The sequence below is a fragment of the Sus scrofa genome, chromosome 11 (assembly GCF_000003025.6).
Source record: "Sus scrofa isolate TJ Tabasco breed Duroc chromosome 11, Sscrofa11.1, whole genome shotgun sequence".
NCBI classification, from domain to species: domain Eukaryota; kingdom Metazoa; phylum Chordata; class Mammalia; order Artiodactyla; family Suidae; genus Sus; species Sus scrofa.
In genome coordinates this window covers 17,682,033-17,703,630 of record NC_010453.5, presented here as the reverse complement: position 1 = coordinate 17,703,630, position 21,598 = coordinate 17,682,033, and the positions used below count along the sequence as shown (strand labels likewise).

The 21,598-nt window shown below is 45.7% G+C and overlaps 1 long non-coding RNA gene across 2 annotated transcripts in view; it reads left to right on the top strand.

Moving 5' to 3' along the window:
* LOC106507157 overlaps positions 1-10,205 on the top strand; it is a 37,837-nt gene extending 27,632 nt beyond the window's left edge. For both annotated transcript variants that reach the window (XR_002336669.1, XR_002336670.1), the window contains exons 5-6: positions 564-655; positions 7,167-10,205. This is a non-coding gene — a long non-coding RNA (uncharacterized LOC106507157). The remainder of the gene's footprint in view (positions 1-563; positions 656-7,166) is intronic.

The window sequence follows — 21,598 nt, the reverse complement described above, 5'->3', positions numbered from 1 at the left end:
ATAATGGAAATAATATTTTAAGGAGAGATGCATATACACTGAATTTTTAAGCTTGAAGGCATTTTAGAGATCATTTAGTCAAAATTCATCATTTTGCAAAGGAAACTGACCCTGGAAAATTAAATGTCTCCCTTAAGGCCTTGATCCCAGCATTGCTAACTTGCTAAAACCTGGGTTTCCTTGCTCTCCAAATTTGGCACATTTTACCTTCAGTTATAACTGGCTACATCAGAGGTTGGTTCATACCAGACTAGAGACTGAAGGTTGGGCTAAAGAGAATGAACTTTATCCTAGTCTGTCTTTTTTTGGGGGAGAGGGTGGGTACAAGGCACAAGGGAATGATAATGATCAGAGTTGTAAAATATCTCTAGAGATCGTCTGTTTCTTAATCCTAAATCTTTTAACTTTTTTCTTACTCAGTACCACTTTAAAAATTCTTGGGGGAGAACTCAAATCACTTCTTTGACTCATATAAATAATACTGAGAAATGGAAGTAACTGGATTACAACTTCTAACCATTTTACTTATTTGTTCACTTGCTTTTGTCTTTCTTTTCCACTAGAATGTATTTTCCAGGAGAGATGGCCTATATCTTTTTGTTAACTCCAGCTCCTGCCAAGTGTTTGACACATAAAAGATGTTCAGTGAATGTTGGTGAGTGAATTAATAAATGATAGCTACTGAAAAGCAATAATTAATTTACTTTGATTCAGTTTCTCCTGGAGGTTTTCCCAAGTTTTGTGATCCCATTACCATTCTAAATTTTAGAATGGGGTGAACCTGCCCTATTCTGCATATGCTATACATTTCAGGGTAGCACAACCGAACTGTTTTATAATATTAATTTTGGCACTCTTAGACTCTTGTGCCAAATTTGCTAAATTTGGGAATGACCTTGATCTGTAATTAGATTTTTATCCACAGGTGAATTGTGTATACTTAAACCATGAATTACGTGTGTACCTGTGACATTACATTGATGATGCATCAGGAGGGAACACTGTTATGTGCACATACTTGGAAATAGGAAAAAAGTGATGCTAATACCTTGAAAAATAGAAGCATTAGGCTGAAATACGTATATATTTAAACTTCTATCTCAAATTAAGTGTAAGTTTCAAACCTGACAAAGAGAAGTAAATAATATTTTGAAGAGTGGATTTTCCCTTAAAAGTAAGCTATTAAAATAAAAACAAAGCAGTAAGTTCCCTTGTGGCACAGTGGGTTAAGGACCTGGTGTTGCTGCAGTTGTGGTGCATGTTGCAACTGTGGCATGGGTTCAGTCCCTGACCTGGGAGCTTCCACATGTCATGGGCATGGCCAAAAAATAAATACATAAGACAAAGCAAAACAAAACCACTGAGTTTCTATTCTAAGCCTAAGCTTAAAAATTCATCTCAATTTTAAAAGGTAGGCCACATAAATTTTTCTCCTTAGGTTTATTTTCAGTATAAACATATGTAGAGTATTAAAAGATTTTTTTTTTACAGAAAAATTTTTACCAGATGAAGAAGCTTAAAAATGTTGGCCTTTTAGCCTATTTCTAGGAATTTATCCTAATTTAGAAAATAATCTGAAATGCTAAAACAGATTTATCCATAAAAAAGTTCACAGCAACATTATTTCTAAGAAAGTAAGGAAAACAGCTTAAATGACCACTTAAGGGAACACTACTCCACACAAGGATCATTATGCAGCCATTGAAAATGTCTTTAAAGAGTTTTAAATAAGTTGAAGAAACATTTTTGATAAATTCTCATGAAAAAAGGCAGTGTACTTAAATAGTTTAAACTTCATAAACTTAACTGTACGGAAATATGGTTAACTGCAATAGTCAGTTACTTCTAAATAAAGGAATTACTGGTTATTATTTCTTGCTGGCCTTTAAAAATATTTTTGTTCTTTATTTTAAACGTATTTTTAAAATTTTCTTCACTTAGATGTACTACTTTCATAATCAGAAAAAGAAACCTATTACTTGGCATAGATGTGTGTTTATGTCCCAGTGATGTTTTGAGTGTCATCACATGAGTATAAATATTGTTGACCAAAAGAAAAGTTTTGGTATTATTTAAATCCAAATAATGTAGTTTCCAAAACAAACACTGATACATATCCTATAACTGGTAAAGTCCTAATGGTTTAGTATAAGCTACTAATTATTTGACATAGCAGGCTCTCAGTATGTTCATTGATGATGGGGACGGTTAGAGAAGGGATACCTCAATTAATTTACCAAGTTCCTTGAATCTGTCAATTAACAACTCTCCCACCAAGAGATTAATAATAGTCTTGTGTCAAAAACCTGTCCATAAAAATACCCCTTAGTTTGTGTGGTGCACTTCTGCAAACCCATTATTTTGTTCTTCAAAAAGAACAATCTCTTAAGTGCTAATTTTTAACTAACACAGAGGGAAGAAAAATTTGTCCTTACCTTGTTTATATTGGCAAGCTATGAGCTTCAAATAAGATTCTGTGATCTGACACCACCAAGAAAAAAGTTTTCTGAAGAAGTAAGTGGCAACAGTACTTACCTTGCAGGGTTGTTAAGTTTTAGAAATCATGTATGTCAAGTGCCCAGCATAGTACATGGCACATAGGCATTCAGTAAATGGTGGCTATTATAATAATATATAATATTGCTATGACTTCTTATCTGTTATAGCTAGAATAGGGTGAGTTGAAAAAAATATGGAGTGTAGTCTACTTTAAAATATTACTCTAGACTTTCAGATCAAGACGGAGAGTGAAGGTAGATCAAAAAATCTTCCTCCGCAAATATTTTACAAAATGGTTTATGCAAAACAAAAAACAGTAAAAACACCTTTTAAAACATTAGCAGAAGTAGCCAGAAAAGGAAAATGTCTGCAACCTAATCCAATGAAGGCCAAAATAGTACTATTATTTCAAAATAAATAAATCTGGAACAGCAAGAAACAAAATAAGCATGGCTGGAAACCAAATTCTCACCAAAAGAAAAGACTGGCACATTCCCTAGTCAGCTTATCAGGATGATTATGCCACATCTCCTCTCCCCTAAACCTGCCACATTTCCCCACTCCTCACTTCAGACTCTCATTTTATTGATAAATAGAAGCTGTCACCAGAGAAACTCATCTTTCCCATGCTGTATTTTTCAGCCTGCCTCCATATACTCTCTCCTCCTTTGTCTAGAGTCTGCTATCCCTGCTCTTATCTAAGCCCTTCTCCTTGTGCCCCAGATGCCATATTTCCTTGTATAGTCAAGGACTTCACTCCTGTGATTATCTCCTCCATTTCCTGCATCCTTAGTTTCTCTTTCTTTACTGGATTATTCCAGCCAGTAGACATACTGTAATATTTCCCCTTCTAAACATACTATCATCTTAGACCTCATATCCCCCCCTATTTCCATGGTAAGTAAGAACCCCTTTCTTCTGTTCCCTTTTATAACAGTATTTTATTTGATTTTTTAAAAGATTTTAAAGATTGTCTATGCTGGCAGTTTCCACTTCCTCATCATATATTATCTCTTCAATTCATTCCAGTTAGGATTATTGTCTTCACATCGCCACCTAAAACTGCTCTTGTTTATTAACGTCTTGCCAGATCATCTTCCTCTTCCCAAATGTTTGGGACTCCTAGGCATAGTCCTCATCCTTTTTTTGTTCTTCCTTGTCAATACTCATTTCCCCCTAGGTCATCTGACCCATTTTTTCTGGTATAAATATTGTCTGTGCTCTTAGGACTCCTGAAATTTGTATTCTATCCCTAATACCTCTGTTAAGCTCTGAACTCATATCCAACTGCCTGCCCAGGAACTCCACTTAGGTGTCTAATAAAAACCTCAAAGTTAACTCATTCAGAACAAACATTTATTTTCTTCTCCCCCTCAAATTACTTCTTCCTAAGTTCCCCCATGTCAATAAATGACATTATTTTCATCCAGTTGCTCAAGACAAAAGCCTAAAAAATCACCCTTAATTCCTCTTTGTGCCAGTAGACTGTTATCTTTTCTCAGTAAACCCTTCTATAGTCTGCTTTGTGATGCTGGGACTGGGACTCTGGAAGCTACATTTCTGCTTGCTACAATCAGTCAGTCAACAGAAGAAAAAGTCAAGAAGAGGGAAAAAGAACTTGTTCTTCCTTGTGGGCTTTCTGCACCTGCCAGCATTGCCCAGTTATGGAACTTCTCCCTGGCAGCAGCAGCTAGCCCTAAATTTCAACTATTTTCCACTCTCCTAGAACCAGCCCCCACATAGAAGTACCAAAAGCCACTGGGCAGCACCCCCCCACCCAGGTTAGGGTTCCAGCTCTGCCGAGTTTCCCTTTATAGCTCCTGGCTTCTAGAAACTTCAGGTCTGCCCGAGTTTATTGAGGACTAGGAGTAGTAACTGCTTCCTGAAGTTCCTCTGTTATCTCAGGGCTCTCTTTTTCCTTTTTCGGTTTGACCACACCTGTTTGACTAATTCCTTATACTCATTTGAGTGCTGTTGAAATACTTAGCAGCAGCCAGAGTGACTCCTCTAAAGCCCATACCATCTCTCTGCTCTGTCACAGTTTGAACAAATTTCAGTCTCCTCTCTAGGGTCTCCAGCCCCTTTTGTGACCTGGCCTATCCAATTATCTGGTTTAACCTCTCATCACTTTCTGGTTACTCATTCAACTTGAATCATTCTGTCTTGAACACACCATTCTTCTATTGCAAGTCCTTTGTACTTGTTGTTCTCCTCATATGTATTGCCCAGGTGTTTGCCTAGCTCGCTGCCTCACTTCATTCACATTTCTTCTCAAATATCATCTTAGGGAGGCCTGCTCTCACTGCGTTATCTAAAACGCACAATTCCTGCCCCGACCCCTCCATTTCTTTACCTGGGTTTCTTATTGTTATCACTACCTGACTTTGTTATGTTTATTTCTCCCTCCCCTATCCTCAAGCGAAAGCTTCACAGCTTCATAAAAGCAGGGATGTGATCTTATTTACTGCTAGTGCTGGAACTCAATACATTCCAGTTGACAAATTAATTTAATAAATTGCAGTGAATGCAGAAGAAAAGTGGGGCAGAGTAATTGCAAAGATGATAATATGCAAGTGAGACAAATATATCAGCCTGATTCAACTTCCTGGGTACATAATGTAACAAATGGATCAGAAAAAAGCACTTAAAGATGTAATAGAAGAGAATTTCCACAAAATCTGAAAGAACTGACTCTGAAGAAAAAAATATTCAAAAAAAGTGGACATACAATATTCAACATCAAGGCATCTCCTGGTTGAGCTATTAACCATAAAGACTGATGGAAAAACTTCAGACCTCTAAGCAAAAAACTAAGTAACTTATAAGAGGGAGGAAGTCATGCTGGCCTTAGACTTCCTCTAAGCAATATTCAAGGCCAGAAAACAAAGGAAAAATGTCTACAGTTTTAAGGTGAAGCCAGCATGATCCTAAACCATTATATCTAAGTAAGTGTCATTCAGAAATTGACAAAAAAGGCAAACATAGCATCCATGAATCCATGTAGAAAAAAAAAAAACCTTCGTGAAGAGCCAATAACTAAGTGAGGAATGAAAATTAATGACTAGGAATTGAGAATCGAAGTGTGTTGTGACCAAGAGATTTAAAAATAGAAATCAAGAGCAAATGATCAAAGGAATTAAGGTTACAAAACAGAAACATTAAAACCCTGACTTTTAAAAAATAATGACATGGCAAATGAAAATATATTTTTTTCATAGCAGAGTCTCTTAGCATTTCTAAATTGGGAACATACAGATTAAAAAAAATCTCCAAACTCTTAATTTTTTAAACTTTGGATATTTTAGGAAATAAGATTTCTTGTGGCAAAGAAACATTTTTCTAAAGTTCAGCAGTTCCTTCAGCTTATCTTACTACTACCAAATTCAAATAATTTAAAATTTAATACTTAAAAAAATTTAAAATAGTGTGCATGTTCTCATCTTAAATATGATTATCTTTGTATAGGTACATGGAAATACACTTACCATGATGGTCATTTAATATTGATGGTAAAATCTTGGATCTGAGGAGATTTAAAAACTTTCCTGTAATTTTCTGTATTGTTTAAATTATTTATAAATGAATATATATGTATAAATAACTTTTTTCTTCTTTTTTTTGCATTTCAGTGCACACCCGTGGCATATGGAGGCTCCCAGGCTAGGGGTCCAATCAGAACTGTAGCTGCCAGCTTATACCACAGCAGCCATAGCAACGCCAGATCCCAGCTGTGTCTGCAACTTATGCCACAATTCACAGCAACTCCAGATCTTTAACGCACTGAGTGAGGCCAGGGATTGAACCCGCAACCTCGTGGTTCCTAGGTGGATTCATTTCCACTGCGCCACAATGGGAACTCCTGAACATGTATTGTTTTTATGAAACTAATAGAAACACTATCCTTTGAATACTGTTATGCAAAACAATGTGAATATACTTATATTTTTAAATGGTTAAGATGGTAAATTTTGTTTGTGTTTTACACCACAATTAATAAAAAATACTGTTACAAAAATTATGATATAGAATACATCTAGCTATTATGGCCTTACAGATGGATTTTTGACTATAGCAAATTTTTCTCAAATCAACTTTTCCACCCAAGGTTCCCCTTCAAACTTTACACTTCACTTAATACTCTGTACTTGCCTATATACCTTATCTAATTTTAGAAAATAAGATTATTCACTGGAAGATATTTTTATAAGAATGCAAAATAGATGCCATATAAAAAGTAATATATTCTATTACTCTATTAAATATCTCAGTGTTTTAAGAATATATGTCATTTGATTTACATATGTGGGGAATATTTTAATGATTTTTTTTCTGATAAAATAATATATGCTCATTTTAGAAAATATGAAAAAGGTAAAAATTACCATAATTACATAGCACACTTTGGTATGTTTTTCTACCACCCTTCTTCTATGCATATAAATAAATGAGAAATAGTTTTATAATCTAAAAGCTTTATCTGTACATAAAGTTAAATATTAATATTTCTCTGTGGCATTAAATATTTTTAATGGTTGCAAAAATTCCATTAGATTGATGTACCATGGTTTATTTAATCACTCCTTTACTATTGACCATTCAGATTGTCTTCTTTCTATAGATGTTATAATGGTCATATATAAATCTTTTCATATTTGATTATTTTTTAGGATTGGTTCCTGGAAGTGGAACTACTGTATCAAAGATACATTTGGAAGACTCCAGAAAGGTAGGTAATACAGTAATAGATGAGTTTGCAAATTTCATTGCATTCTTAGCAACACTAGCTATTAGCATTTATTTTCAGTATCTGTCAGTCTTTGGGGAGACTTTCTATAATTTAGTGCGACAAACTTGCAGTTTTGCTCATACACTCATATTAATAACTTTACTATTTCAAGGACTTAAAGTTCTTTGTCTTCTCCATGATGCTTAACAGAGCCTTGCCCAGACATTGAAGAAATGCATATTTTAATTGGCTTTGGCAACATTTCTTTTAAAATAAATTATATTTTGAACACATGGAAAGGTGAAGAAAAGTAACATTAAAAAAGATCCAAATTATTTTACTTAATAAAATAGAAGATTGTACTCAATTCTTAATGTAGTAGTAGAGCATTATGGCTATCAGCCAGCAATGTTATATTTATTGAATTTATTTACTGAAATCATACTGATTTTATTGATTATTGTGTCATTATCACTATAGCACTTTCCAAAATGTTTCAAAATGCTTGGTTTATAAGGTTAAGAAAAACGTTCACTAGATAACTACTTTGAAATAATTTCTTCAGCGCTGCCTTCATTCAAGAGGACTAGAAGCATACTGGCCTGTTTCCAACTTTCTTTCATGTTATCTTTGCTATGAAGTCATTCTATAGATAGGGTAATAAGCATTTTGGCATACAGAAAAATAGCATCTGTAAAACTATATGGCACAGTTTGGCTGGAGTTGTTCCTCCTTGAGAACTGCATTACGTAATTTAAAAGTGTTTTCTTAAGCTCCTTTGGGCTGCCTCCATGGTAGCTATGAAGTCACTGAGAACTAGGAACAGTTTGGGGCTTGATAACAAAGTCTATTAGTTTAAAGTGAACACTGTCAGTATTTTAAAAAATCATTGCTTGATAAGAAATTTTAAAAACAAAGATATACTTAATTCATTTTATTTTTTAAGGAAGCTTGCTACCTCAAAAAATCATCGAGAAATACACACACAAAAAGGGTTCATAAATGTACATTTGTTCATTACTTAGATGCTCTTATTTTAAAACCTGTACTCTATAGCATGAATTCACAGTGTGATTTCAACTCAATGTAACTATAAATAATTATGCAAAATTACCAACATGTATAAAGCACAGCCTTTAGGAGAGTATGAATTATTAAAATGACTTCAGCACTATTTCTGTCTCTAAATCATAAAGGAAGTTTTCTAAGGGAACATCAAAGATGTATAAATTATAATAATATCAGCTCTGGGAGAATTTTAAAAGATACTGGGTTAAAAGAAAAGATTAATCTCGACTACACAAAAAAAGGTAGTATTTTCACTTCCCTAGAGAGAGAACTCTTGAGCCCCTTTACCAACCAAATAACAATGTGTACTAGTTTTAAAGAAAAATAATGCATTGTGCATTGTAAAAGTGGGAGAAGAGTCATTCAGAATTTGTATGGTAATCAAGTGTTATATCACCTCAAAGAAACATGCAAATTCTTATAAATTACCTAAAGTCTCAGCCGTCACTTTAGAATTACTGAGTTTTATGAATAAACAAGCCCAAGTAAAGTCGAGACAAGATCCTGACATCTGAAAAGATATAGACCTTTTTTAGAAATACCATTTTAATTATGTAACATGGATTTATTATGAAATTACTTATTGGAACAATAATCTCCTTAGCATTTTGCTTTTTAACTTTGAGAAGTCATTTTGTGGCATTGCCAATGATCTAGTGAGGTCCAAAATCAGTGACAATTCAAGGAGGGAATGAAAAAAACTTTTAGGACCTGATCATCTGCTTGAAGGTACAGCCACTGTAGGTTTCCCATCTAGCTTGGGAGAGAGAGGTGTCTGTGTATGAGTGGCCTGACCTGGAGGGGAGGGAATGGTCCTGAGGGAGAAGAAGGGAAGATTATGAGACCGCCCACCTAGACTGGCTCATGATTAGCTTTGCTGGAACAGTAAAATGTGTGGGGTTTTATATTCCATTCTAATATCAAAAAGAAGATTTTTTTAGGTTTAAGCATTTTTTCATGTACAACATACTGTTTATAATCTATTTATCTTAAGTTAACATGTGTGGTGATTTTAAACACATTGCAAATTCTGTGACACTCTTTCCATTAAAAGACAGAATCTAACTCCTCTGTCTAGAATCTGTATGGCACTAGTGATATGCCTCTAAAGAACAGAATGTGATGGATAGGCTGTTCCAGACTTCTAAGATTAGGTCCTACGTGATAACAGCTTTACCTGGCTCTCAGGCTTGGGAGTCTTGGGACCCTTGGAACCCAGAGCTCTGTTGTAAGGAAGCCCAGGCTACAAGGAGAGGCATGTGTTCTGGCTGAAAGCCCCAGCTAAAGTCCCAGCCACCCATCAGTACAGATTGTTAGGTAAGTGAACAGGTCTTCAGATGATGCAAGCCTCCAGCCAATGAGCAGCCCTAGTTGACTCCCAGGGGACTAGAAACAAGCTGTCCCTGCAGAGCCCTACCCAGTGCGCATTTTCATGAACCAGTAACACTGTTATTATTTTAAACCACTAAGTTCTTCGGGTGGTTTGTTATGTACATCAGTCCTGGCTTCAATTAAATTTCTAGCTCTGGTTAGCTGTTAACTAGGAACCCTTTCCCTCCACTACTCCTTGTTTCCCTAGCTAGACTGAAATCTTAGCACCTCCTAGTACTAATTGTGGATGATTAAGTGCAGTTTTGAAGTGCCATCGGGAACAAAAAACACCATCATGTGGACCCTTTCTAGCCAAAGTTCTTTTTCTCGAAGGCTTAGTGACTGAGCAGGGGGAAAAGAAAGCCTGATTCTCTCCATCTCTCCTTTTCTTCTTCCTTAGGCATCCCTAGTTTTTAGAAAAGAGAGAAGAAAGCAAGATTTAATCCTCTCCTGCCCTCATCCCCCTTCTGAATTACAGTCTTTGGAAAGGTGCTTTCTTTTTCACTGAAAGATTACATAGTCTCATAAAGAGACCAAACCAGCCACAGGTTTTCATTTCTTTTCGAGGAAGCAAACAGAGTTAGTTCCTCCTCCTGAACTAGAGACTCACTTCTCCTCCCAGTCTACACCCCAGACCAGAATAGGGGTGGATCCCTCGCCTTGGTCCCTCCCCCGCCCCCCCACAGCCGGTCACTTTCCCATTCCACTGACTCTTTTAAATTACCTTTCTTGAATCCATTTTCTTCTATCCCCACTGCTACTAGGTACACAGAAGTGGTCCTAATCAATTCTTAGATAACAGGCTATTTTACATTCCATCTTACAGCCTCCAGGACCCCAACTGGTATAATATTTTCAAAGACCTATAATCTTTTCATACCTGACCATGCATTCCCTTAAAAAAAAAAAACAAAACAACTTTCATAGGTTTCCCTTTCCCATAGGTTTTAATCCTGAGGACCAAAAGTCTCTTTCTCAGAGTAAATGCTTGAAATGGTATGCAAAATTGTAGTAGAGGTCTGTAGGTGCATTTTTTTTTTTTTCTGGAAAAAAGACTAGATTGCTTTCCCTAGGTTCTCAAACGGATATGTGTCCCCCTAAAGGCTAAAACCGTGTAGGTCTCAGGCTAAAATGTAAGCTCCCCAGCATGGACTTCGAAGCCCTATGTGGACTGGCCATCAGTCCAGCCTCCTTTCTCTCCCTTCTCTTCATCCTCCTCACATCCCACTTAAATTTACCTCACAGCAGTTCTTCACTACAGGTTGCTTTGCTTGCTCAGCCCTTTCCTTTTTTCTTAGCTGACCTAACTTTTGCCCATCTAGGAATCTGCCTTCTTTACGAAGCACCTCAGGTCATGGCACCTACAGAAAGCTATTCAGGATAAGCAAACTGGATGTGAACTCTTGCCTCCCTGAAGCCAGTCTAGCATTTGCTTTTTCTCTTAGCATCTACCCCCTGGATTTCCAAACTAGGGTGGGAGTGGGGCGGGGGGCGGGTAGGAAAAAAGAAAATAAATCGTAAAGTAAAACCTGTTAAGCAGTGACTGATAATTGTTTGTACAGCACTTATACACAGAAGAACCCCAGGCTGTGGTACACATTTTTATAGTACTTTCTTGGGAGGTAAACATGTTATTTATAATCGCCAGCAGAATTTTGATGATAAAGACAACACACACCTTCCTGCTACAGAATATCCTATACGAATTTTCAACATCATCCAGTTTTCCTTTATGCCCAGCCACCACATGGTGTTATGTATTTAACAACTCCGGCAATTAATAAACAACATAGTTATGATATTCTGGGATCTACTAGGACTGCTCTGTCATTTACCTGAATTATTTCTCCTTGGTTCTCCACTTAAAAAGACTGTCTACCATCAGGCGTCCTTGAAATTCTCCATCTATCCAGGAAAATGTTTCAATTTTGAGATAAACCGTGTTCTAAGTCTGCCTACAGCACACGCTTTCTTTAAGTCAACCCTTTCCTTTTTCAAAAAGTCACTTAATTGTTGCCTCAAAACCGAGCTCTTTGCCCTCCCTGGGTAGACAGATCACAACGAAGAGTATTTCCCTGCAGCTAACACATCAACTTATAAATAGCGCTTACCGCGCTGAGTCACCAAAACCCGGAGTTTCCCCAAATAGCTTATAACGACTGCTGGGATCGCGTCTTCCAGAATGGTGACAGAATCCTACAGAACCCATGAGGTTAGACTCTAGGCCCATGCCGATAAGCAGGTCCCCAACCACCCAGCACCCAAAGAACGTGGGCAAGGCCGCCTCTTCCCAGCCAGGCGTAGACGTCGGACCTCGGATGGCGTTCTCCGACAGCGGGACTTGGCCTTGACCGCTCCTGGACTGTCCCCGCCCCCTCCGGAGCTGGGAGCCGCAGGGGGCCGGTACCAGCCTCCGCCCAGGGCTGCCCGCTCACACAAAGAGGCGCGTCCAGAGAGGGCGGCCTTGGGTTCTGCTCAGGTTATAGGCTCGGGACTCTGGGCAGCTGGGGAAGCAGTTAGGGGCTAAGGCCTTGAGGAAAACCCCTGTCTCCCCCTCCGCCCACTCCCACACGTTTGAAATGGCAGCAGCCGCCGGTTTGGGGGCTGGGGGAGCAGATATGGGGGAGGGAACGGAAGTGCCACCCCCTGCAGTCAGGGGATGGTGACGTCACCTCTACTGTCGGCCTGTAGCGGGGGCGTCTGCCTGTCACGTGACGCTACCCCCCCTCCCGACTCCCCGCCGAATCCCGCGCGCGCGCTCCCTCCCCCAGTCCCTTCTCTCCAACTTTCGCCCTCCCCGCTCCAGCACGGCTGTCAACAGCGCCAGCTCCGCCCCCTCCCCCGCGCCCAGTGTAACCGCCACGGCGGCGCGGCTGGCGCTCCGGCTTAGGTCCGGGCTCCTGGAAGAGAGCGTGCCTTCGGTCCTCACCTATCCCCAATTCCCAGCGCGCTGGATGCGTGGACGCCGGAGCCAGGGTGCGCGGTGGCGTGCGGCGGCAGCGCTTCTCCGCTGAACCCTCCCATAGCAGGCGCAGGACGAGGCGGAGACGCAAGGTCCAAGCTCAGAGGGGGCGAGTTGCGCTCAGCAGCCTCCTGGTCTTGGCACGTCTCCGCTGGGGGTTGACCCCCCCCCGGCGGGATCCGCAACCGGGAGCCAGCCGTCGACCCCCCTACCCAGCGGCCCGCGCCTCCGCGGCGCTCCCGCCTCCACTATCCCTGCCTCCTGGGCGGCGCACGCAAGTCCTGCTTGGCTTCGTCTCGGGCCGCCGCGCGGCCGCTGGCTGTACGACGAGGGGCCAAGCACAGAATGCCTCCTTGAACCCCCTCGGCCACCCCGCCGTGCACTGCTGGGGTTCCCGATTGGATGGCTGTCACTGCTGCGCCTCGTTCTATTTTCCCCCTCGGTTCCCTGCTAAAAGTAGAGGCTTGGGGGAGGGAAAAGAAAACCCAGTGTTGAAAGGGGCGGTGCAGACTGACCTGTCAACGGCAGAGAAGGAAGACCCCCAGGTCGGGGCGAGCTCTCGAGCCCGCGCAGGGAACGGAGCCCTGGTTCCCGCGGAGCGGCGCGGCGGCAGCGGCTGTGGCTCAGCCAGGTGTCCCCCCTCGGCGGGGCCCGCGCTGCCGCGCCCGCCCCCTCCCCCGGCGCCGCGCTCCCCGCCCCATCATCAGGGACCAGGGAACCCCCCAGCTCGATTTTTTTGTGCAGTTTCAGCAAAGCTCCGAGGAAGTTGGTCCTTTTGTTCCACTATTTATAGATTGCGTCAACATTGCGAAAAGGAGAAGGCGGAGCGGTGGCCCCTCCTCCTCCCCTCCCCCGCCGGCTCCTGGGAGAGAAAAGCCCCAGCACACGACCTAAGTACACAGCGCGCCAGCCGCCCGCCCGCCCCCGGCCTCCAGCTCGCCGCTTCCCCCTCCCAGTCCCGGCCAGAGCGCTGCCAACCCCATCACGTGCCCGCCCGGGAAAACCAGCTCCCCGGGGCTCCGCGCCGCCCGCCAGGCTCCGTGGCGGCGGCGGCGGCGGCGGCGGCTGCCTCACTCGGCTGGGCACCCAGCTCGTGGGCTCCGGTCGTGGCCCAGGCGTCGCGCACAACGTGGGCACCCGCGCCCTAGTCACCCAATGGGGCCCCGGGGTCTGCAGCTCTTGGGTGTGCTTGCAAGCCTTCCGCGCTTCCGCCCTCTACCCTCCTCCCCGCCTCTGGAGCGCCAGCGCCCTGGTGCCGGAGTGTGCGCGCGTCCGGGCCTCTCCTGGGAGCCAGGGGCCCGACTAGTCACTCGAGCGGCCGCTTCCTCAGACGTTGGGATGCCCATCCTTCCCGGCCCCCGCACGATTGGCTGAGGGCGGGGGATCGAGGGACGCGGGGGTGGCTGGCGGCAGCTCGCCGGCTAGCCGGCGGAGCGCGGGAAGTACAGTGCGGCAGTTCCGAGACGCGCGTAGACGCTCTCCCTCCTCCGCAGGTGCAGCCGGGCTTAGTGCGAGCTCACTTACGGCTTCCCGGACATCTGCGGACCAAAGAGTTTGCAGACCTGAACCTCAGTGGGGGTAATACAGTTTTTAGGGAGTTACTGGAAGTTTGATCTGTGACAAAAACATTTGAACTTTCCTTTAAAAATCTGATGACGAAATGCTAGGCCCCGCCATATGTCCCGAAATGAAACTGAGCTCCCTTGCCGGCCTAAACCCTCTTTTCCTGAGCCTGGTGTATACAAGGAAGGAGATAAATAAGAGAAGAAGGCCTTATCAGAAAAAGAAAAAAACCCAGTGCAAGTAACTGGCTTGAGCGTAATTTACCTTCGCAGCTTCCGGTCGTTTCCCTAAGTGATTTATTTAGATCACAGATTAACTTTCCAGAATCGGAATAAAATAATTTAGCTCTTCAGAGCACGGGTGGAGGAAAGCCAGGGCTGAGTTGGGACGAGTGCAGGAAACGCGTCGGACCTTTCCGGGCAGCTGGACAGTATGGTAAACAGTCTGGAAGGGTTATATTATTTTCTAAGGAGTTTGGAGAGACTGTTCCTTCGCACCCAGCTCAAGTGCAGGCCGGGGGAGGGGAGAGGGAACCTGCACCGGCCCTTGCTGGGAACCGCGCTTCCGGACCCGACACAGGGCTAGGGCAAACCGAGGAGCGCTTTCGCCTCTAGCTGAGAAACCTTTCCAGGTTTGGGCCTTTTTCTTTCTCTCTCTCTCTGTCTCTCTCTCTCTCTCCCCCCCTCCCCCTCCTTCCCTCTCTCCCTCTCTCTCTCTCCTCCCCTTCTCTCGTCCCACTCTTTTTAAGGGGGAAACCTTAAGCTTTGGGTTCGTCCATTTAGGATACATGCGTTTCTCTCGCCCTAAAGGGGGAGGCGAGTTGAAGTAAGCGAGCCTGAGCAGTGGTTGCTGGGTTTCTAAAGCGCAGAGCTGAGTGGACCAGCAGCAGATGGGACTGGGCATTAGTCTCCTCACACCTGATGGGGCTCAGAACCTAGTTTGGGAGCCCGATCTTATTCTCCAGCTCTCTTGCCTTTTCTCTCGGTTTCCTTCCAATTTAGTGAAAGGCCCCGGCGCCCATCTTCCCGCCTTTCTTCCCTGCCCTGTCGTCTATGTTGGAAAGACCCAGTCCTCCTAAGAAGGCGAATTCGTTTCCGCGTCAATTTTGTTGCATCAATATCTACAAATCACGTTTCTTTGCACGAGGAAAACAAGCCAGGGCCTCCTGGCCTTTCCGGCCCCTGCAAGGGACAGGGGTGTCCAGGCCTCAGCTTGAGGCTTCCCCTCCCCCCCCCCGCCCCGCTTTGGGCCGAACCGCGGTGTCCCCACCACTTTGTCAGGACACGAGCTTTTCACCCCCACTTTGTTCTTCCGCAGTCTTCCCAGCTGCTAGAGAAGGGAGCGAAAGCAAAACGAAAGCACCCGGGGCACATCAGTCGCGGCGGCTTCCCTGAACGCGGCCGTGGGAGGCCAACGTCTGGGGTCGGTAGGCGAGGGTGGACGCGGGGGTTGCGTGGAAACTGGGTGGCGGGTGATCCCCGCAGGACCCCCGGGAGCTGCTGGGAGCTCCGTCGCTCCTCCTCCCCCTGGGAAAAGCGACTGCGTGTGAGAATGTATCAGCCCCGAAGGGAAAGTTTGGCCTGGGTCTGGAGTTGAAATTCGAGACTGATTGGGACCGTGCGGAGGGGACGCAGAGGCAAAGGAGTGTGGCGCGGGGGCGAGCGTTGGCCCCCGGCTGCTGAGCCGGGGAAGAGGCCGGGGAGAGCCGGAGCGCGGCGAGGGCGCGCAGAGGCCGCTGGGGACTGGAGGCCCACGGAATTGTTGCTCCGCTGAGGTTGCAAACTCAGCCTGCTTCCCCGCAAAAACCAGAGTTCTGCGCGGTAGAAAGACTTCAGGAAACTTTGGTGACATCCTCTGCACCCGCCCTCTTCCCTCGTGGCAGTCACTGCGAGGACAAAGGCGGCCTGCGCTGATTTGGACGAGGAGCGGCCCGTGTGGGCGGCCTTAGAGGCCGCAGACTTTTTCAGTTAGGAGAAGGATGAGTAGCTTTACGAGGTGAAGATTACCGCCACAACCACCCCTCAGGGGTGACAGCCAGTCCAAGTCTGATTTGTTAATAATCATTCTCATTCCCCCACCTTCCCCCCGCAGTGACCCAACACTGGGAGACTGACCTGCGAGATGCTCTCCCTTTCACTCCAGTAGGTTTCTGTGGCCAAACGCTCGAAAAGCCCCACCTTGCCCTACCTAATAAACAACTAACTTTGTTCTATTGAATGTCACCTTTGTTGTAGAAATATCTGTGGGTTTTGGCAAGTGTCAAAAAAAAAAAAAAATCACCTGATCCTAAATGAGTCGAATGTGGAAACAGTTTTTTGTGCGAGTAGTTTGGGTCTGTGCTTTCTCTCACTGGCACCTAATGCATCGCAGCTCCAGGCTGTTACACCTCTAGCTGTGCAGGGGCACTTTCGCACCACGCCCTTCCTCTTTTTAAAGAAGGAGACTTGGAATTGTGCACTTGTGTGCCTTATTTAGATTCTGCATCGCTGGTTATTCATTTCACCAAAAGGACTCAAAAACCTCTATACTTTTAAAAGATGCAAAATGGAGTTATTTTAAGCAGACCTCGGGAAGGGCAGCATTGGTTTCCTGCTAATGATATGCTGGTTAACAGGCAATAGTCAAATGCAGACTAACTGTTCGTTTTCTTTCTTCCCTCTTCACTCTAACTGCAAATATCAGAAAGTTCTAAGTGTGAAAAACATGGCCCACTCCACCCAAAGTTCTTTCTACAATGATGAGAGGAGACCAGCAGGTGAAAGAGCCACGTAGGGTATTACTTTTGGAAAGAGTCTTCTATTTCTTAAAAAAGAAAAAGCAGCAAAAGCTACTTTTGACTCAACAGACTGATTAAAATGCCTGCTTTCACCATGCGCGCCCTTTGGTTTCATATGTGGCCACTGTTCTCACTTTCTTGCAAGTTTTTCCCCTTGTAACTTATTTCTGTGAAACAGAGATTCCATCAGGTTATCTTGCTAAACTGGGCGTCTATAATTATGAAGTTGGTCCTTTCTCCTCCACCCCACTTAAAAAGTACACACACGACTTTGAAAGCCCATAGTTATCTTTATTTCGCATCCTACTTTTTTTTTTTTTTAATTCCGCATTCGCAAATGATGCTTTGCCTGGGCTAGGTTCAGACCGGATTATCGAAAACATTACCCGCTCGGGCAGTCCCTTAAGCCATCGAAAGCCCAACCTTGCGCAGGCTGCTGGAACCCGCACCAGAAACCTCGATTTAGAGTCCAGTTTGGAAACAAATCTGTGCTTTTCGCGGTGAAATGGGAACTTGCCCAAGCGATGCATCTGGCTTTAGATTTTATGGGGAATATGATCTGGAAAAGGGAACGCCTGTTTCAGGCGCGGCAACATGTCCCGCGCGGATCCCCGGGGGCTCCCTCCTGCAAAGAGCGCGCGGGCCTCGACCCGCAGGGCCTCAGCCAACCTCCGGGCGCCCTGGTTTGGGTTAACCTCACACCAGCGCTCTCCCTTCCCGGTCTCGCCTGGGGTCGCTCTCCGCGGCTGACGAAGCTTTTAGACCAGAGGAGAAAGCTGGAGACTGAAGATCAGATGTCCTTAAAGGGGCTGGAGAAAGGGAGAGGATCTTCGCAGTTAGTGCCAAGAAACTCGGATACCCCGCGCCCGCCGCGAGGCGTAGAAAACTGTCCTGGGGGAACACAAGTGTTCCCGAGACTTTGCCAAAGTTTCGAGAGTCCGGAGGTAGCCTGTTCCCCACTCCCGCCCACCTCCGGGTGGTTTCATAATCCCCCTCCAGGCTGCTTTGGGCGAGGACCCGGGCTGGGTGGGGCGGGGTGGGGTGGGGTGAGGTGGGAGGAAGGATCTCCTCTCCCCCCGCCCCAGCAGCGGAAGCGTCTAAGGGGTTAAAATGGCGCTGCCGAATGCGGGTGAGGAGCGGAGCCAGGGTTCGGCCCCGACGGGCGGGAGAAGCGCGGTGGGGGTGTGGGATCCCGGAAAAGGCTGGGAAAGCGGGGACCAAGGGGAGGTGTGAGGAGGCGAGAGTTGTTGCTCTTGGGGGCTAGGTCCAAGGCAGTTGCCGGCAGTAGTGGGGACGGGACCGGCAGCTGGAGAGCCAAGCCGTGGTTCGTGCACGTCTTGCCCCCCTGAGCAGGGTTATGTCAGGAGAGCGCCCTGGCACCGAGCTCTGGCCCGCGGAGAAGATACTCCCCCTCGGGCTCTCTCCGCGAGCGGGGCTGGGCGGGCGCCGAGGGGCGGGCGGTGCGCCGCGCGAGCCCAGGGCGCTGAGGTCGGCAAGTCGCCTTCGGAGCGGGCGGCGGCGCTTCTCCAGTCCACGAGGAAAAACTCATCTGAAAAGGCACCGTCTCGGTCAGCAGCCCTTTAGCCCCTGCCTGGTAGGGAAGATGGAAAGGGACTCAGGGAACAAGGGAAACTCAGTTTAGAACTTCCCAGAGTTTCCAGGGTTGTCCGGCGACTGGAATCTTGAGAGCTCTGGAAGAACTGCACCCATTTCTCCTTCCAGAGCAAAACTAGAGGCGCGTTCCTCCAGAGGAAGGCTGAAGTTCAGGCCCCGCGTAGAACCCGGGCAGCCCCGGCTGGCCGACCTCGGGCTCGCTTCTTACAGGGAGGAGGTGAGCGTCCTTTCCGAACAGCCCTGGGCGGGGAGCGCGCGACTGCGGCGCGCTCGGCGCTGGGCCCCGCTGCGGGCCAGAGCGTTACCGCAGGAAACGCCTCGTCCCGTTTTCGGTCCCCCAGTCAGAACATTTGGCTGAATCTCGAAATAACTTTTCTGATAGTCTGGAAAAGAAACACGACTAATAGACTCACCATCAGCCTTGCGTCAGAGAACCATTCATTTCCCCTGGACTACAGTGAGATTGGTTTTTTCATTAGTTGCAGGAACTGAGTTTTTGATGATTTACCTGGCTGCTCAAGCTCCTGGGTGTATTCTCCTCCCCTCCTTTCCCATTTCATCTGGTTGTCAACTCACCACCCCCCCTTTAGAAAAAAAATAAACCAACTCCGATACTCAATTCCATCGTATCCACTGTAACATGGTCTAATTCAGCCTCTAGCAGTGGTCACTATAAGCCACTGTGTTTGCATAGCCCTCACAAAACGGGTCAGGTTGTCGGTTCCTTTGATCCTCAGAGACGGAAAAGTTTTGCTCTGCATGTTTTTTCTCTTTCTTTTTTCCCCACATCACTTTTAGTGACGGTGCTCTCCCCCCAGTTGGAGATTACCTCTCCTCCCAAATAGTTTGGGATTTCTTTATTTTTACAAGAACCTAAACAGTAAGGAGAAATTCTGTGTGTGCTGAGTCACCTTCACTCCCCCCCCCCACAGGCTTAACACTAAACGATGTAATCAGTTAAACCAAGCTGACTTTAATGTCATTAAACATGGATCTCCCCTTTAGCCTTGGCAATTATGTCACTTCGAAGAAGGAAGTCATAAAAACGAAATTCTTGCGAATAAAATAAAATTATGGAAGCTGTCCATTTGAGGTCTGGATGCAGAAGAAAAAGGATTTAGTCTTTGAAAAAAGAGCCCTTATTGATAAACAATTATTGGTATGAAGTAAAATTTATAAAGCCAACCCTATCAGAGTATCTGCACACAGTAGGTGCTCACTGAGCATTTAGTCTCCCTTTTCTCCTCATCCTTAGAAATTTTGGCAGGAGATACAGATTTCCCAGTGGCTAAGGATGTTATGCTCAAACTTTGCTTTTGGTTCATGTAATCTACACCTACTCCAAAAAAAAAAAAAAAAGCCCACAAAATTTATCCGGGAAACTTTAATAGCTTATTAAAACAATGGAAATAGCTAGACAACATAACAACTATGGCGATTAGATAGATATAAATCCAAAACACATTAAATTATTTTGAACTTTTCAGTGGCTGTAATAGGTTACTATTACCATTTGATTTCGTTTACCGATTTCTACAGTAAAAACGAAAATTGTGGGCTCCTGCTCACTTCTTGCGTTTCTGCTAGAGCAGGCTTCACCCACACACTGATCTATCTCGACCTCAATCTTTTCATAGCGCAAATTTTATCTGGACGCTGCTCGGCCATCCACCTTTAAGACGTGTGCTCTTTTTTTTTTTTAAATTAAAACAAATAAAATGAGAAAATAGAGAAAGAGGTTGTAGCACTCACGGGTGGAGAAAACCCACCTGCCCGCTCCTCCCGCCCGGTTCGGACTCGCCTGAGAAGAGAGTCGCCAGGAGCGGCTTTGCGGATCGCGCCGGGACACCTGGTCCGGTCATATTTTCTTTGGGGCCCATTCGCCGGGAGTAAACAGCCACGTTGTAGTGAGTTTCTTGGCAACTTTGCCCTGCTCTTTAAACAGCAGCGAATTCTCGCAGTTCGCCTCTGCTTACAGGCTCCTGCCTCAAATTGTTAAGTGTTAAAAGAGTGTTCCGATCAGCCCTTTTGCCCTTTCTCCTTCTAAGTGACGAGGCCGGTCACGGCGGGTGACCTCGACGTTTGCGGCGTGTCTAAGTCTCCTGGAGCCAGGCTGCCCCACCCCCTGAACGAGAAAACAGGGGCACCTAGTTAGTCCGTGGCTCCCGCCGAGGTGAGCGCGTGGGCACAGTGTGGGCTGTGCGAACGCTATACTCAAGTTCAACACGCTGCGCGGGCGGAAAACTTGGGGCACCAAATACTCCTCTTTAGACGAGCGCCCTGGGGGATCTGTGGAGAGACTGAGGGGCGCTGTCGTGGTTTGGGGAACATAAGTTTAATCTTTTGAGATTTATTCATCTCGTTCCAGAAAAACACCCCATACATGACCCTCCCCGCCCTTCCCTCCAGGGGTCCGCAAGCCTCGGGTGCGAGCGTGAATCCTGAGTCCCGCACCGGTTCTCGCTCGCTCAGAGCACAAGGCGGGCCGCCGAGGTCACAATAAGTTCAGAGCCGAAGATCCGTGTCAGATTTGAAGAAAATAAATATATTCTAAGTCCGGCCCAGAGCTGCTGTCTGGGGCTCAGCCCGGCTCCCCTTCCAAATCCTTCCCAGAGCGCAGAATTTGGTAATCGCTCTATTTCCGCGCAAACTGGACGCCGCGCCTGAAGGGCCGGCGGAGTCACTACCGGCTTGCCTTCGGTGGGGCCCTGGCATCAGCACGACCAGGTCGTGTCATCATTGTTGCAAACGGAGACGTGAAGGGAGCCCTCAACCCTCCACCTCCCCCGCGGCCCAGAGTGACCCCTGGAAGCTCTGGTTTGGATGTCCAGGGGTCGGGTGGGCCACGGGTTCGGCCCGGCCTCGCACCGAGGGGCGCCGGGCAGCGGGGACCGCGTCTCGCGCTGAGCCGGGGCCGCTGAGCCGGGGCGGCCGAGGGCGGCCCACGCGGGTCCTGGCGCCGCCTCGAAGTCGGAGGCGCTTCTAAGTTCGGCTGGAAGTGAGGGGCGCCCAGGGGGAA